At 43.2% G+C, this 18,572-nt stretch overlaps 1 protein-coding gene across 1 annotated transcript in view; it reads left to right on the top strand.

The window, feature by feature from the left end:
• PAQR5 (progestin and adipoQ receptor family member 5) overlaps positions 1 to 18,572 on the top strand; it is a 104,187-nt gene that overhangs the window by 34,077 nt on the left and 51,538 nt on the right. The window contains exon 2 of the mRNA XM_032175996.2: positions 3,730 to 3,889. The gene's annotated coding sequence lies outside the window, so the exon portion shown is untranslated. The remainder of the gene's footprint in view (positions 1 to 3,729; positions 3,890 to 18,572) is intronic.

The following is an 18,572-nucleotide window of genomic DNA, read 5'->3' as shown; positions in this document are numbered from 1 at the left end:
CAGTTTTTCCCTTCTTTTGGGGATCCAGGATCCAGTATAAAATGGCACCCTTAATTTTGGGGATCTGTCTTTGCTTTCAGCTGCTTATTTGGCCCTAGAAGTGCATGCTTTCCCGGCCCTGTTCCTCCAAGGGCTCCACCCTGAAGCCAGACATCCAATTAAGAAACTGGCAAATGAAAAATCTTACAAGTGCTGAATCTTCTGTCCGTCTGTATTCATATGTGTGTGTGTGTGTGTGTGTGTGTGTGTGTGTGTGTGTGTGTGAGATGTTTGTATAAAAGAGCTCTGGTTAATTGGCTTAGAAATATAAACATTTAAATCAAATATTTTATCACAAAAATAGAAACTGTAATACCTTTTTGTTCACATGACTTTAGTAGTCTTTTGGAAATAAAGACGGTGTTTTTGTTTTTTCTTTGAGACGGAGTCTCGCTCTCTCACCAGGCTGGAGGGCAGTGGCGCAGTCTCGGCTCACTGCAACCTCCGCCTCCCAGGTTCAAGTGATTCTCCTGCCTCAGCCTCCCAAATTGCTGGGACTTCAGGCGCCCGACACCACGCCTGGCTGATTTTTTTGTATTTTTAGTAGAGACGGGGTTTAGTAGAGACAGTGTTAGCCAGGATGGTCTCCAGCTCTTGACCTCGTGATCCACCCACCTCGGCCTTCCAAAGTGCTGGGATTACAGGCATGAGCCACTGCACCCGACCTTGGAAATAAAGACAGTTTTAAAGATTATTGGTAAAATAAAATGTCTTGAAAATGTAGACATTTGGTCTAAATTAAGGTCAGGTATCAAATTTGCTAAACGCTTTAAGGTCAAACTGTTTCTTTGACTTTTGAAAATTGTTCAGTTTCCCTACTTTGGAGCATTAGATGATAGGTAAGGCCTGGGGACATATGGAGAGCCAGGCCCGCCAGCTATGCTAAGAGTCAGACCTTATCTTCATTTCTGACTGATGTCCTAGGCTCCACCCCAGTACATAATTAAAATTGCTTACGTACCAGGTTTTTCACTAAAAATAAAAGTTGCTAAGATTTAACATTGTAATATGTAGTTGAGACCACTGGAGAAAGAGTTTTACATAGTAGGTGTGTAGGGAGTGTGTTTTTGGTAAAAGATGATAAGAAGGCGTGGGAACATGGCTTTTGTTAAAGGGAATGTAATTTTGTCTACTTCAGAGGGTTTTAAAGATTGTCTTAACCTAAAAGAGTAATGGAACAAAACTGAAGGTTTAAGCAAAGGGAAAAGGGTTTGTAAAGGGTTGATCTTATAAAAAAATTCTGTGGGTATAAACAAGTTGGCTAAGATTTAAAAGAAATTGGCTAGGCACGGTGGCTCACGCCTGTAATCCCAGCACTTTGGGAGGCCAAGGAGTGGGGATCCCTTGAGGTCAGGAATTCAAGACCAGCCTGGCCAACATGGTGAAACCCCAACTCTACTGAAAAAATACAAAAATTAGCTGGGCGTGGTGGCAGGTGCCTGCAATCCCAGCTACTCGGGAGGCTGAGGCAGGAGAATCACTTGAACCCGGGAGGTGGAGGTTGTAGTGAGCCGAGATTGTGCTGAAGCCTGGGCAACAGAGTGAGACCATGTCTCAAAAAACAAACAAACAAACAAACCAAAAAAAAAGATTTAAAAGAAATTTTAGCTCTTTTTTTTTTTTTGGAAACGGAGTTTTGCTCTTGTTGCCCAGGCTGGAGTGCAATGGCACGATCTCGGCTCACCGCAACCTCTGCCTCCTGGGTTCAAGTGATTCTCCTTCCTCAGCTGCCCAAGTAGCTGGGATTACAGGCATGCACCACCACACCCGGCTAATTTTGTGTTTTTAGTAGAGATGGGGTTTCTCCGTGTTGGTCAGGCTGGTCTCGAACTCCCCACCTCAGATGATCCGCCTGCCTCGGCCTCCCAAAGTGCTAGGATTACAGGTATGAGCCATCACATCCAGCTTCTTTTTTTTTTGAGACAGGGTCTCACTCTGTCGCCCAGGCTGGAGTGCAGTGGCACGATCTCGGCTCACTGCAACCTCTGCCTCCCAGGTTCAAGCCATTCTCCTTACCTCAGCCTCCCGAATAGCTGGGATTACAGATGCATGCCACCCTTAGGTTAAAACATTAAAATCATACTGATGTGGGGCCAGAATCTGGGCCTGTGTGTCCAAATAACAGGGTTTTCTTAGAAAACTGATCTGCTGTTGGATGGAAAATTGTAAATAGTTCTAAAAAGTTTAAGAAAATCTTACCTTATGGTCAAACTAATTACAGCTGGATAGAGATGTAAAATTTTATTTAAAAAACTAGCTTTAACATTAAAGATGCACTAATGCAAGCCTGAAATTTGGTTTTCTCTTTTGAAGACGATTTTTACGTAATGTTAAAAGATAATGAAAGCGGTTTGGTTTTTTCCTTTGGGTAAATGGCAGGAAAAAAAGGAGGAGAGAGAAAAGAGACAGATTCAATTGGCTTCCTGCTATCTTCATTGAGCCTTGTTTGGAAAGCTAAGTCTCCTCTATCAGAGTAAAGGTTTTCTTTTCAAAAAATTTTTTTGGAGTTTTCATTTTGGCTAAATGAATGACTTATGGTGACCTGAGATTCTATTTTGTGATATCCAGTGTTTTCAATCTTGGATATTTGACAAACTTTCCAAAATCAAATTATAAATTATGTCTCTTTCTAACCTAATATTTTAGATATGATGTCCTCTAAAGTCCAAAAATGACATTTGGCTTATTTGACATAAAAATCATACAGGAAGCCTTGTCAAGTATGAAATGGTCTTTGGCTTTCTTTGGGCTATATTTGTGTAAATGTATTATTGGCATAGGTTCCAAAATTATGTAAAACTCCTAAAATTTTAATATGACTTCATATATGTTATCAGTAATAATTATAATTATGTTAAATGGCTGTGTGCCACAGAGGTAACAAATTTCCTCGTCGATTGTGTCTTTAACTGTGGCTACCCTAAAATGTTTTTGTCATCCACAGAAAATTGTTGTCTCATTTTGGTCCTCCTAAAAGTTGGTTTTATAATCAGCTGTAAAGTTTAACAGGTGCTCTTAAATGCAGATTTCTAATTAATAACTCTGGAGATTGTGACATTACAAAAGACAGAAAACTTTCAAAAGAAAGAGAGAATGGTGTTTGGTTTTCTTTGGACTGCATTTGTATAAATATGTTATTAGTATGTGTTCCAAAAATTATGGGAAACTTCTATAATTCTGATATGATTTAGTGTACATTATTAATAATTATAATTGTTATGTAAAATTTTTGTATGCCACAGAAGTGGAAGAACCAAAATTCCTAGTCAATTGTAGCTTTAATAGTGGCTATAGACTTTTGTCATCCACGGACATTTTGTCTTGCTTTGGTCCTTTACAAAAGGCAATTTATAATCAGATATAAGACTCTGAGTGCAGGTCTCAGATAACTTTAAAAATTGTGCTATTGGAATAGAGGAAAAAAGGAAACTTCTAGGACTCTCATGGAGAGCTAGTGTGTTAAACATTGCTAATCCTTTTGTTTTCAGAGTCAAGATTACTTATTTCTTTAGAGCTATTTGCAACTTTTAACAAGTGAGTAAAATATACTCCCGTGGAAAATTTTGGAGCATATTTGTTTCTCTCTACCTGATTGCTCTAGAATTTGGAAACCATTTGTGTGTATTCTCAATTTATGGCAGTATAGTTAATTGTATAAGTGCAGTAAGAATCTGTTTTCTTTTGTCACAGGACACCATTGGAGAAACTGGTCATTTTACCAAGGATTTGACTGGAATGGCATGCTTCCTTTAAAGAATTAAAGTTGACTTATACAGCCAATTAAAGCCCTTTGGGGAATCTGGCCTCATACCTTGTCCACAGAGTTCCTGTACAAGTTTCCTGACCTGTGGTAAGTAAAGAATGTCACTTTCTAAGAGGCCCAGGAACCCCAAGTTATCTTGGGACCTCAAGAGGAGAGGATTTTGCTCAACTCATAGGTATTTGAGGGTACAAACCCATGGCTGGGCTCAGCTTTTAAAAAATTTTATCTGAGATTCTTCATGGAACAGAGTTCTATCAAAGCCAACTTAAAAAGCCTAAGTGAAAAATAATTATTCTTGCTGCACTTTATGCAAATAATCAGGCCAAGTAGAGTAAGACTAAAATTTATTTTGTAAACTGTAAATCAGTTCTATCATGATTTGCTTTTAAAAAAATGGGGACTGAAATCCCAGCACTTTGGGAGGTCCAGGTGGGTGGATCGCTTGAGGTCAGGAGTTCAAGACCAGCTTGGCCAACATGGTGAAACCCTGTCTCTATTAAAAAAAAATACAAAAATTAGCCAGGCGTAGTGTTGTGCACCTGTGGTCTCAGTTACTTGGGAAGCTGAGGCACGAGCATTGCTTGAACCCGGGAGGCAGAGGCTGCAGTGAGCTGAGATTGCACTACTGCACTCCAGCCTGGGTGACAGAGCAAGTATCTGTCTCAAAACAACAAACAAACAAATCAGAAACAACAACAACAACAACAAAAAGATTGTTGTGGGAGGACTAAGGCTACCAGGTACCCAGGCAGATGCATGTCTGGACAAGAAGCCCCAACTGCCCAAGGGGTTCACCTTATCCACTGTCTAGTGGCAAAATTATACTCCAAAAGAAAACTATAGTGTACTGTTGTTAGCTGTTCTTGAGGTTTTTGCCTGCAGTTTAGACTAAATTCCAAATTCCTTGTGGGTGAGAAGTCCCCAAGCTAACACTTTCAAATCTTTGCTTTTAAAGTCGGGAATCGTACTCCTCATTGTGGAACTCGTAATTTACCTTATAGTAAGGCTGTTCACTTAAACCCTGTAGTAAAACTATAGATGAGAACACTAATGTTTTTCCCACACAAGCCTTGGAAGCCCAGCCAGGCCTGCATGAGTACAGTCAGACAGTTAGAAAGCGGTTCCACTTTTCTCACCTTGGGATTCACTCCCATTCCCACTACCTCCCCTATCAGCAGGAAGAAGCCAGAGTGATTGACAACCTTTTCCCATCTTCATAGCCTACACCTTAAGATTAAGGTGTTACGAAATCCAAAGGGAGTGATTGAAACCGCCTTTGCAAAATTATGGCTGAGACAGTGAAAGAGATCGAACTTCACCAACTCCATCTTGCTTTTAACCTCCAAGCTGTCTTTTTCATTTCTGGGCATAGGCTGAACTAACTCTGGGAGAAACTTAGTTTGTAGTTTATAGTTTAAACAAAAATGGTAACAGCCCTTTCCCAAAGCAGACCTCCTTCTTGCCTGGGGACTAGACTAACATTAGCCAAAGGATTGGAAATTATGATTTAGGAATCTTGCAGTTGGAGGCCTCAAGATTCTGACCCTCCCTAGACTGCTCCTGAGATCAGTGCTTGGGCTATTTTGCAGACCCTGCATTTGAGGGATCAGCAGGCACCACTCAGATCAGTAATCTGTCTCCTCTGATCTTGTGGGCCCCACCCAGGAACTGAGTCAGTGCAAGAAGACAGGTTCGACTCCCTATGATTTCATGCCTGACCAATCACCACTCCTGGCTCACTGGCTACCCCTGACCCCCACCCACCAAGTTATCCTTCAAAACTCTGCTCCTCGAATGCTCAGGGAGACTGATTTGAGTAATAATAAAACTCCAGTCTCCTGCACAGCCGGCTCTGTGTGAATTACTCTTTCTCTATTACAATTCCCCTGTCTTGATGAATTGGCTCTGTCTGGGCAGCGGACAAGGTGAACCCCTTGGGCGGTTACATTAGGAGAGGCTTCTTGTCCAGACATGCATCTGTCTGGGTACCTGGCGGCCTTAGTCCCCCCACACAACAATTTTTTTGTTGTTTCTGGGGGTTTTTTTGTTTTTTTTTGTTTGTTTGTTTGTTTTTTGAGACAGAGTCTTTCTCTGTCACCCAAGCTGGAGTACAGTGGTGCAATCTCAGCTCACTGCAGCCTCCAGCGTCTGCCTCCCAGGTTCAAGCAATTCTCGTGCCTCAGCTTCCCAAGTGACTGGGACCACAGGTGCACACCACCACACCTGGCAATTTTTGTATTTTTTATTAGAGACAGCATTTCACCGTGTTGTCCAGGCTGATCTTGAACTCCTGACCTCAAGTGATCCACTCACCTGGGCCTCCCAAAGTGCTGGGATTACAGGCATGAGCCATTGAGCCCAGCCCCTCCACAATCTTTAGAATGTACCACAGCATGTGTGACTCTAGGTGGAAAAAAATCCATGGCTCTCCATAATCAATACAGGTGACCTGTGACATTAACACCTTTTTTTTTTTCTTTTTTGAGACGGAGTTTCACTCTTGTTGCGCAGGCTGGAGTGCAATGGCACGATCTTGGCTCACCGCAACCTCTGCCTTCCGGGTTCAAGCGATTCTTCTGCCTCAGCCTCCCGAGTAGCTGGGATTACAGGCATGAGCCACCACGCCCGGCTAATTTTGTATTTTTAGTAGAGACGGGGTTTCTCCATGTTGGTCAGGCTGGTCTCAAACTCCCGACCTCAAGTTATCTGCCCACCTTGGCCTCCCAAAGTGCTGGGATTACAGACATGAGCCACTGTGCCCGGCCTCACATTGACACCTTTTCTTTTCAAGCTTTTTTGATTATGGCTTTTAGTAAGCAATACCTTTTGTCATAATCTAGTACACGCATGCAGTCATACATAACACAGCAAGCAATATCTATAAACATATGTAACAAATATCACGAAACAGTACTTACCTTTACTCTGCAATACACTGATATTTTCTGTCTGTTCTTTTCCATACAATTCTATCTTTAAATGTTAATCATGATTCACTAAATAGATTTCACGATCCATTGAGAGGTTGTGACCTGCAGTTTGGAAAGCACTGCGTGAGGAGACATAATCATGGCTTTAATGAATGGCAAACTACTTGGGAGTTGTTTATAATCTTGCTGAGGTGGGCATTTGACCCATGCTGCAAGGAGGCTAAAGTTCAGGCACGTGTCATTCAGCTGATGCGTGACCTCAGCTTTCCCCCAGCTCCCTGCCCTGTGATTTGGCCCTTTTCTCCCCATGGTGGATTCAGGCGTTGGCATGGCAGCATGGGCTTCTGGTCCTTCCAACCCTAGGACCCACGCACATGTTCCCACTGCTCGTTAGAGATCTTCCTTATTTTTGACTTTGCCAGGCCCTCACTGAGTGACCTCAAACAAGTCATTTCATGTCTGAGGTTCTCAGATATAAAATAGGAAGAAGGGTGGATTGAACTAGTCCGCGCTTCTCACAGTAGAGGGGGAGGCAGTTTGCAGCAACAGGATGTGTATAATATGTATTTTTTTTCCGGAAGATTTGGAGAAAATAAATTTTTGTATTAAAACAACTATAAATTATGGAGCAGACTACAAAAAGCACATGCTTTTTTGTGATACATTTTTATTGTGGTAAAATATACATAACAGAAAATTTATCATGCTAAGCACTTAAAAATGTATAATTCATTGGTATTGAGTACATTCACATTGTTGTGCAACTATGACCACCATCCATCTCCACAGCTTTTTCATCTTCCCAAATAGAAACTACGTATCCCTTAAACACTAATTCCCCATCCCCCCTACCTGCCCCCCTGGCCCCCCTGCCAGACTGTCTTTACATAAATGTCTCTATAAGTTTGCCTATTCCAGACATGTCATCTTAGTGGAATCATACAATATTTGTCCCTTTGTGTCTGGCATATTTGACTTAATGTTTTCAAGCCTCACCCATGTTGAAACATGTATTAGAATTCTATTCCTTTTTTTTTTTTTTTTTTTTTAAGAAATAGCATCTTGCTCTGTTGCCCAGGCTGGAGTGCAGTGGTGTGATCACAGCTCACTGTGGCCTTGTTCTCCCGAGCTCAAGTAATCCTCCCACCTCAGCCTCCAGAGTAGCTGAGATTACAGGCATGAACCACCACATTGGGCCTTTTATTCTTCCTTAAGGCTGAGTAATATCCTGTAGTATAGATATACCACATTTTGTTTATCCATTCATCTGCTGATGAGCATTTGGGCATTTTGGTTGTTGTGAATAATGCTGCTATGAAAATTGGTTTAGAAATACCTGCTTCAGGCCGTGTACAGTGGCTCATGCCTGTAATCTCAGTACTTTGGGAGGCCAAGGTGGGTGGATCACTTGAGCCCAGGAGTTTGAGACCAGCCTGGACAATATAGGGAGGCCTCATCTCTACAAAAAATACAAAAATTAGATGCCATGGTGGCATGTGTCTGTGGTCCCAGCTACTTAGGAGGCTGAGGTGGGAGGATCACTTAATCCCAGGAGGTCAAGGCTGCAGTGAGGCACTCCAGCGTGGGCAATAGAGTGAGACCCTGTCTCAAAAAAAAAAAAAAGAAAGTCTGTTTCAGCCCCTTTCATGTCTTTTGGGTATATACGTAGAAGTGAAATTGCTGGATTATATGGTAATTCTGCTTAACTTTTTGAGAAACTGTCATACTGTTTTCCACAGCTATTGCACCACATTACAGTACCACCAGAAATGCGTTAGTTTCTATTTCTCCACACCCTTGCCAATACTTACCTTCTGTGTTTTTTGTTTGGTTTTTTGCTAGCAGCCATCCTAATGGCTATGAAGCGGTATCCCATTATGGTTTTGAATTGTGCTTCTCTAATGACTAGTGGTGCTGAGAATCTTTTCATGTGCCTATTGGTTGTTTGTTCTTTTTTTATTATTGTTATTTTTTCTTTTATATTAGTTGTTTGTATATTTGGGGAAAAATATCTATTCAAGCCATTTGCCCATTTTTGAATTGGCTTGTTTGGAATTTTTTTTGTCAAGTTCTGGGAATTCTTTATATATTCTGGATATTAGTCTCTTATAGACATCTGATTTGCAAATCTCCCATTCTGTGGTCTGTCTTTCACTCTCTTGATAGCGTCCTTTGATGCATACAGGTTTTCAATTTTGATCACATGTCTCAAGGTAAAACGGTGGTCTGAAAGCAGCTGGGGCCCCTGCTCCTAGGCTCTGTCTCCCTCCATCCTCCCCCAGGGTGCTATGCAGTCCTTGGAGGTGGTGAGGACTGCCGGGGCCTTCTGGCACAGTGATGGGATCAAGACTTGGCCTCATTCACCTCCTGGGCTCTGTGCTGTTTTCTGTCCACATGAAGGAGATTAGACAGGAGCCCCAGGGGAAGGAGAGGATCAGAAGTGTGGCTCAGCCACCCAGAGCCTGCCTAAACGCAGGACCTCCCCTTCACCTCTCACTCTCTGTTCTTCTCCAGCCATGCTCAGACCCCGCACCTTGCAGCACTGGCTAAAGAAGCCAGCTCCTCCTACCACACGCAGGAGGCATTCAGACCACTCTGAGGATAAGCAGAAAGGTGATGCTGGCTTCCCTCTCCCGACATCTCCTTGCTTCCTTCTCACAGAACCTGAAACCCCTCTGTTAACCTTGCTTCTTTGGGTCAAATGTATGACCACTTGTCTGAAATGCCTTCAACAAAATCCAGACATCCAGTGGTGATTTAGACTGGATGGCTTCTCAGAAGCTTCCTGGTCTCATGTTTCCATTCTAAAGCAAGCACGGAGAAATTTCCTACCAAACAGTATTCTTTGCCTTTGCTATGCGTTACCCGACTATGAGTTGAGTATTTTGTTTTCCAATATATTTTTCAGGAACAAGGAAGTGGCATTACAGCTGGGTCTATCCAGAGCTTTTCATATTCAGGGTCACTGTGTTCCTTTATTAGGGTAATAGGCTTTCTGGGGAACGCCAGGTAACCCTGGACTTTCCCAGTGAATTCTTATTTGGGATCCTTTCAGAAGGCACCTGACACAAGAGAGAGGGAAAGAAATAGAGGCAAAAAAATGTAACACAGATTGAGATTTTTTTTCCAGGAACATGGTCTTCCAGTTGCAAGTCCTGGTTTTGTGGTAAAAGAGACTTTAAAGACCCCTTTAAAGAGCAGAGTAGTGAGTTTGGAGAAAGTAATCATTGCAGATGAACTTAAGCCAATTGCTTATTCACAATGACTGTATTTCATCAATCAATTTCAACATGCACTTTTTTTTGTGACATTTTAACAGCTCTGAAGTCAGGATTCATTTCCCATCAGTGGTGCCTCATGATAAAATTGGCAGCATTTGTGTGTGTGTGTGTTAGTGGTAGGCAAAAATAGCGGCATGACTTCCAGCTGATAGATAGTGTCTGAAGTTGATTGAAATACAGTCCTAGGTTCATTCAGTATCTGCAGGTACCTGAGAACTAGAAGGACCCCCACAATCTCAGCACCAGGTGGCACAGCACAGTGGAAGATTCAGGCTGAGCAAGCAGACAGAGAAATAGTATAATGACCCAGCAAACACCAACAAGCTGCTCTTCCTCCTGAGTCGCTGGGACCACAGGCACATGCCACCATGCCTGGCTTATTTTTGTATTTTTGGTAGAGATGGGGTTTCACCATGTTGCCCAGGCTGGTTTCGAACTCCTGGACTCAAGCAATCCACCTGCCTCGGCCTCCCAAAGTGCTGAGATTATAGGCGTGGGCCACCGTGCCCGGCTACAGCAAGCTACTCTTTTAGGAAGTCTTAGTCACACCTTGCTTGAAAGTTCATGCATGGCTGATGTGACAGGTGTCTTGTGGCATGCTTCAGCTGAACTTCTAGTTGTATTCAAACCATTGACTCTTCCCTAAAGGGTTTATCTGGGCTCATTCAGAGGAGTGGCCTCTTTGGGGTATACCATAGCTGTCACGCCAGAGAGAGGAAACCTTCTCACTAATTCACATATCTCTAATTCCACTCATTTCTCCAAAGAAACAGCATTCACTCAGCTAATTAGCAAGCCCTCTGGTGTTGATTAAAAATAACCTCAACTGAATCAAAGCTGTACTCTCCGGAATGTGTGTATAAGTTTATGATTCGTCTTTCAAATGCTAACTAACCACCCCCACCAGGGGTATGGATTAAAACTAACATTTTCGTATCATGTTATCTGAGTGAAGTATTTGAAAGCAAATTGCAAACAGCATGATAATAGCAAATGAGTACTTGTGACTTCAGACACACTTTTCGGCAATTAGCATTAAACACAGCTTTAAAAAGTATAGATTTCAAATAACTTTGTTGGCGGTGAGAGTATTTTTCAAGTAAACTGTGTGAGGTGACTCAGAAGAGTGGCTGTAGTTGTGAAGATGCTCTTTTGATTTTGAATACAGTTATTTCTGTGAAATATGAATGGAGGCTGGGCACGGTGGCTCATGCCTGTAATCCCTGCATTTTGGAAGTTTGAGGCAGGTGGATCACTTGAGCTCAGGAGTTAGAGACCAGTCTGGTCAACATGGTGAAACCTTGCTTCTACGAAAAAATACAAAAATTAGCTGGGCATGGTGGTGTGCTATAGTCCTAGCTACTTGGGAGGCTGAGGTGGGAGAAACTCTTGAATCCAAGAGGCGGAGGTTGCAGTGAGCTGAGATCACACCACTGTCCTCCAGCCTGGGTACAGAGTGAGACTCTGTCTCAAAAGAAAAGAAAAAGAAAAAAGAGAAAGAAGAAAGGAAAGAGAAAGAAAGAAAGAAAAAAAGAAAGAGAAAGAAAGAAAAAGAAAGAAAGAAAGAGAAAGAAAGAAAGAAAAAGAAAGAAAGGGAGGGAGGGAGGGAGGAAGGGAGGGAAATATGAGTGGAAAAGCTATTTTAAAATTAAGATATTGAATATATTTAGGGGTTCTGAATAAGTATGCCTAAGTAAATTAATAAATTAATGATGTGAAGAGACTTTATTAGTTCATTTGTATTACTAGAAGTTATTAAGTTTCTGGACCCTCTCACTGGGAAAATAGTCCATAGGCTTATAATTTGGCCACCTTTTATGTAAACATATTTGATAGGTTATGAGAGTTGCCAACTGTGTCCTTCAAAGCCTGGGATCCACAGAGTGTAGGCCAAAGTTCACGGTTGGGGGATCTTTATGGATGGGCCCTTAGCCTGAGAGGAATGAGATAGCCAAGTGCAAATTTCACCTTTTAGTAATTTTGCTTGGTCTTGAATGGAAAGGTTTTAGCCTGAAACCTCCTGATGGTGGTTTTGCTGTTGATTTGCCTGTTTTGTTTTCTTTTTTAAGGCTATTTTAGGGGAACTCAGCATGTCCTGGAGAGTGTATTAAACACACACCCTCTTTTTGTTTTGATTTTTTTGAAGCTACTTAAAACTTATTTTAAAGCTTTGGAACTCTCTTTTAAATGAAATGTTACATTCAGGATCTGTATCCTAGGTCAAAAAAAGAAATCTTGTATAGCTGGGAGTGCCTGTAGTCCCAGGTACTTGGGAAGCTGAGGCGGGAAAATGCTTGATGCCAGGAGTTCAAGGCTGCAGTGTGCTGTGATCGCACCTGTGAATAGCCACTGCACTGAAGCCTGGGCAACATAGACCCTTTCTTTAAAAACAAAATAAAACAAATGAAATCTTATATGGAACACAAATACACTGTTAAAACATTGGCAGAGGTTTACAGTTATGTTTTGATTTCAGACTTCTTAGAGGCCCTTTTGTTTCATTCAAGATGTTTCTAGACCTCTGCAGAAAGAGATAACAAGCCAAGTTGCTATTTGAAATACTAGAAATTACAATCTGGATTTTTTAGTATTGGTGAAATTAAGAGCTTGGATTATGGTGGAAAGAAGCTAAAAAGACCAGTGAGTTCATTTTATGGTCAATCATAACTGAAATGATTAACCACGTAGGAATCACATGATGACTTCCTGTGATGGGCCATGGATGTTTTGTAATTTTTTTTTTTTTTTTTTTTGAGACAGGGTCTCACTCTGTCACTCAGGCTGGAATGCAGTGATACAGTCATAGCTCACTGCAGCCTCCACCTCCTGGGCCCAAGCCAATCTCCCACCTTAGCCTCCCAAGTAGCTGGGACCACAGGCACGTGCCACCACGCCCCGCTAATATTTTTTGTAGGGAGGAGGTATCACTATGTTACCTAGGCTGGTCTTAAACTTTTGGGCTCAAGTGATCCTCTCGCCTTGGCCTTCCAAAGTGCCACCTTTTATATAATTATAAGCATGAGCCACCACGTCTGGGTGCAATTTTTTTTTTTTTTTTTTTTGGAGTACAGTTTCACTCTGTCACCCAAGCTGAAGTGCAGTGGTGTGATCTTGGCTCACTGCAACCTCTGCCTCCCAGGTTTAAGCAATTCTCCTGCCTCAGCCTCCTGAGTAGCACCACAATGGTAATTTTTGTTTTTTTTTTTTTTTTTTATATATATATTCGCCCAGGCTGGAGTGCAGTGGTGCAATCTCCACTCACTGCAAACTCTGCCTCCTGGATTCAAGCAATTCTCCTGCTTCAGCCTCCCGAGTAGCTGGGATTACAGGCTCCCACCACCACGCCAGGCTAATTTTTTGTGTATATTTTTAGTAGAGATGAGGTTTCACCCATGCCAGGCTAATTTTTTGTGTGTATTTTTAGTAGAGATGAGGTTTCACCATGTTGGCCAGGCTGGTCTCAAACTCCTGACCTCAGGTGATCCACCTGCCTCGGCCTCCCAAAGTTCTGGGATTACAGGTGTGAGCCACCACGCCAGGCCTCCAGCTGCAATTTTTGACAAACTGAAAGATTTACATTTTAAATGCAAAATAATCATGCATTAGCAAGAGAGTTCTTATTTATCCAGATGGCAAGAAAACATGACACAAGAAATCTCTCACTTTTGAAACAGGAGGGTCAAGTTGGGTCTTACCTGATAGTTTGTCTCAAGCTAATTAATTGGCAAAGAGATTCATTGTTTAGCATCTAAGTTATAAACATGATTGAAAACATTCTGTATTTTCCATATTCTCTCAGTCGGAAAGAGAAATTAAGTCCTAGTATCTGCTAGGGTTTAAGTCCCTTTAATTAAAGTCAATTCTCTTCTTAAAAGGAAACTTACACCTCATATTTTCTTTCTCAAAGGGAGGGCTTTATATTATGTTTTCACTATAATCCAGAAAAAAGTGGGCATCTTCTGGTTAAAATAGGGACAGAAGTGACCTCTCTTTCTCCCTGGTCGCCATTACAATCCCCACCCCTCCAAAAGTGGTCTCTGGGTATCTTAGTTTGTTCGAGCGGCCGTAACAAAATATCATAGACAAGTGACTCATAGACAACAGAAATTTCTCACAGTTCTGGAGTCTGGAACTTCAGTAGATTTGGTGCTTTTGGTCCATAGACACTGTGTCTTTTTGCTGTGTCTTCCTATGGCTGAAGGGCAGGTGAGTTCTCTGGGGCCTCTTTTATCAGGGCGTAAGTCCCTTTCATGAAGACTCTGCCCTCGTGACCTAACTACCTCCCAAAGACCTCACTTCTAAATACCATAACATCAGGAGTTAAGCTTCAGCGTATGAATTTTTAGGGTGACACAAACATTCAACCTATAGCACAGGAGCATAACCAAGGGCCTCACAGGGGACAGTTTCAAAGCTTCCAATCTCTTGAGTCTCTTTAGCCAACAGTCCTCAGCTCAAAGTGCAGGGCTCCATGCACCACCAACATCCCTCCCGTCCCTGACTCCCTCCACAGACCTTCAGGCAAACCAGAAACCAAAGACTGCCTACTGGCTGTGTGATCTCGGGCAAGGTCCCTAACTTTGGGACACCTCTGTTTTCCTCTCAATAAAACATAAAATTAATTTTCCTGCCTGAAAATTAATCATAGCAAGTGTTTGTTGAACTCTTACAGCAGTCCCTTTACATGGGTTATGTCTCTTAAGTATAAGAAGGACTCTATGAAGAAAGTACTGCGATTTTAATTTTACAAATAGGGAAACTGAGGCACAAGGTGTTAAGTAAGTTACCTAAGGTTGCATAGAAAATGGCGAAGCAGTCTTTGAACGCAGGTGGTTTGAACCTAGCACTTGGGCCCTTACCCACTTTGCTGGGATTTCTCAGATGGCTGTGGTGAGGGTGAATGAGATGGGGCAGGCAGGCGAGGTGACCAGCATAGGTTTGGTTCAGAGTAGGGGAGAGTTTCCCTGCTTCTCAGGGTTTGTATGTGTTAGTTGGGTACTGTGAGGGTTAATTTTAGGTGTCAACTTGGCAGGGGACATGTTCCAAGATATTCCAAGTGAAGGCCTGAACTGCATATAGTACTAGACCCCAGAGATGGTAGTTTTTTCCGATCTGATACCCAAGATAGCTACTAGGTGACCAGAGGGGCAGGTAGCTGTACTCAGTGAATACACTAGACAAAGGGTGATTCACAGGAATTCACTGCCCAGGCCCGATGGAGTGGGATGGTGTGAGATTTCACCGTGCCACTTGAACTATGCACTATTTAAAACTTATGAATTCTTTCTGGAATTTTCTATTTAATATTTTTAGACTGCCATTGACTTCAGGTAACTAAAACCATGGAAGGCAAAACCTTGGATGATGTGGGGAGCACTCTACCTTGAGAACTGGTAAAGCATTATTTTGGGGTACACCTGGATGGGTGTTTTCAGGGGAGATTGGCTTGTGAGTCGGTGGACTGCGTGGGGAAAATTTGCCTGTAATGTGGGTGGGCACCATCCAGTTGGCATCCCCACCCACAGTGGTATAGCCTTCCCACCTCTGTCTGCGGGTAAACTCTGCTCGCCCAAGGAACCAGAAATGGCCTCTCCAAGGCAGTTGCCAGGAAAGATAATTCTGATTCTCCTCAGGACCCACACATATCACTCCTCTTTGCTTCTAGACCTGCAACCAGACGTGAGTCCCAGCAGGCCCCTGAAGGTGAAGCCCAAAATGTGACCCACGAGGAGTTGCACTACCCTCCACAAGAGCCAAATCCAGGGAACATGTGTGGGGATGGCTATCAGGGTGTGGGATAATGTGGAAGGAACATCAAGTTGGATCAGGCCGAATTTATTGCTGTGGGCACACTAAACAGAGATTCTGCATGTAATGTTCCAGCGTGGGGAGTTAGGAAAAGCAGTAACACTTTGGTTGGTTGGCTGAAACATGAATCAAAACATGGGCCACTATTAACAAGTTGGAGGTGTTCAATCTCCCTTAGTTTATTTATTTATTTTTTATTTTTTGAGACGGAGTTTCACTCTTGTTGCCCAGGCTGGAGTGCAATGGCGTGGTCTCAGCTCACTGAAACCTCTGCCTCCTGGGTTCAGGCGATTCTCCTGCCTCAGCCTCCCAAGTAGCTGGGATTACAGGTGCCCACTACCACGCCTGGCTAATTTTTGTGTTTTTAGAAGAGACGGGGTTTCACCATGTTGGCCAGGCTGGTCTTGAACTCCTGACCTCAAGTGATCGGCCCGCCTTGGCCTCCCAAAGTCCTGGGATTACAGGCATGAGCCACGGCACTCGGCCTTCCCTTAGTTTCAAGCAGAGGAAGGGATCCACAGGCTTAGGGAGATTGGAAGGCTAGAGTGGATTTTTCACTTAAGACTTACTCATCCTAAAGAGCTCTGACTGCTCATTTCTGTAGGCTAGACTTTACAATGGGAAAAGCAGTCGCTCAATTGGAAAAGTTAAATGCAGTGGGAATAACTGGACCCCAGGGTAGCAGGGGCCACGTGGCGGCACTCAGCTCCAATGGCAAAGCGGGTATAGTTATGGTCGTGGACAGCAGAGGCAAAGAACCAATCAGAATTGTCTGTCTCATGCAGATCTATGGCATTGGCTGGTCTAGAAGTGAAATAGAAAGTCTACTACAATCTTACTTGATCTGTATAAGCAGACAACTTCCAGATCAAGTCAACAAAGGCCTAATTCAGAGTGTAAGAACAGGCTGGACATGGCGGCTCACACCTGTAATCCCAGCACTTTGGGAGGCCGATGCAGGCAGATAACTTGAGGTCAGGAGTTCGAGATCAGCCTGGCCAACATGGTGAAACCCTGTCTCTGCTAAAAATACAAAATTTAGCCAGGTGTGATGGTGCACGCCTGTAGTCCCAGCTACTTGGGAGGCTGAGGCACAAGAATCGCTTGAACTCAGGAGGCAGAGGCTGCAGTGAGCCGAGATCGAGCCACTGCACTCCAGTCTGGGCAACAGAGTGAGACCCTGTCTCAAAAAAATAAAAAATAAAAAAATCACACACACACACACACACACACACACACCCCAAACAAAAAAAACCAGAGTGTAAGAACACAGACTCACAGTCCCTCAATCAATTCCCAGACATGAGCTAGTTTATAGACCCAAAAACCCTTGAATATAGGGGAGGCTGAGTTCCCTCAGGGAGGGGGACACTACTGAAAATTTATACTATTACTCTTTCTCCCAGCCTTCGCCGAAGGGATCTGTGACCCAGGATAACTGTGCATTAGGAAAAGGAAGTAATCAGAGGTTTCATGGACTGCTAGACACCGGCTCTGTGCTGACACTGATTCCAGGAGGCCCGAAATGTTACTGTGGCCCTTTAGTCAGAGGCGAGGCTCATAGAGGTGAGCTGATCGGTGGAGTTTTAGCTCGGGTCTGACTCACAGTGGATCCAAGGGAATAGACATACTTAGAGGCTGGCAGAATCCCCACATTGCTTCCCTAACCTGTGAAGTGAGGGCTATTATGGTGGAAATGGCCAAATGAAAGCCATTAGAGCTGTCTCTACCTAGAAACATAATAAATCAAAAACAATATTGCATCCCTGAAGGGATTGCAGAGATTAGCGTTACTATCAAGGACTTGAAGACACAGGGGTGGAGATTCCTACCACATCCCTATTCGGCTTACGTATTTGGCCTGTGCCAAAGACAGATGGATTCTGAAGAATCCAGAAGACAGTGGATTATCACAAGCTTAACCAAGTGGTGACTCTAATTGCAGCTGCTGTCCAGATGTGGTTTCATTGCTTGAGCAAAATAACACATCTTCTAGTACCTGGTATGCTGCCATTGATCAGGCAAATTTTTCTCTAACCTTGTCTATAAAGCCCACCAGAAGCAACTTGCTCTCAGCTGGCAAGGCCAACAATACACCTTCACCGTCCTACCTCAGGGGTATATAAACTGTCCGGCCCTCTGTCTCGATTTAGTTTGCAGGGCACTTGATCACCTTATCTTTCCACAGGAGATCATGCTGGCCCATTACATTGATGGTCTTATGCTGATTGGACCTAGTGAAGTAGCAACCACTCTGGGCTTATTTGTAAGACATCTGCTTACATAGAGGGTGAGAAATCTGACAAAATTCAGGGGCCTTCTACCTCAGTGTAATCTCTAGGGATCCAGTGGTGTGGGTAGGGTATCTTGAGATATCCCTTCTATAAGACAAGGGATAAGTTGTTGCATTTAGCCCCTCCTACAACCAAGAAAGAAGTGTGTGAACACCTTGGGCTTGTTTGGATTTTAGGGACACACATTCCTCATTTGGGTGTGTTACTCTAGCCCATCTACCAAGTGACCTGAAAAGCTGCTAGCTGGGAGTGGAGCCCAGAACAGAAGAAGACTCTGCAACAGGTCCAGGCTGCTATGCAAGCTGCTCTGCCACTTGGGTCATATGACCCAGCAGATCCATTGGTGCTTGATGTGTCAGTGGCAGATAAGGATGCTGTCTGGAGCCTTTGGCAGGCCCCTATAGGTGAACTGCAGCAGAGGCCCTTAGAGGGCCTTTTGGAGCAAGGCCTTGCCATC

This window comes from Hylobates moloch, unplaced genomic scaffold (assembly GCF_009828535.3).
Source record: "Hylobates moloch isolate HMO894 unplaced genomic scaffold, HMol_V3 SCAFFOLD_14, whole genome shotgun sequence".
NCBI lineage: Eukaryota > Metazoa > Chordata > Mammalia > Primates > Hylobatidae > Hylobates > Hylobates moloch.
Note: the sequence above shows the minus strand (reverse complement) of the source record. Positions and strands in the feature narration are given on the sequence as shown.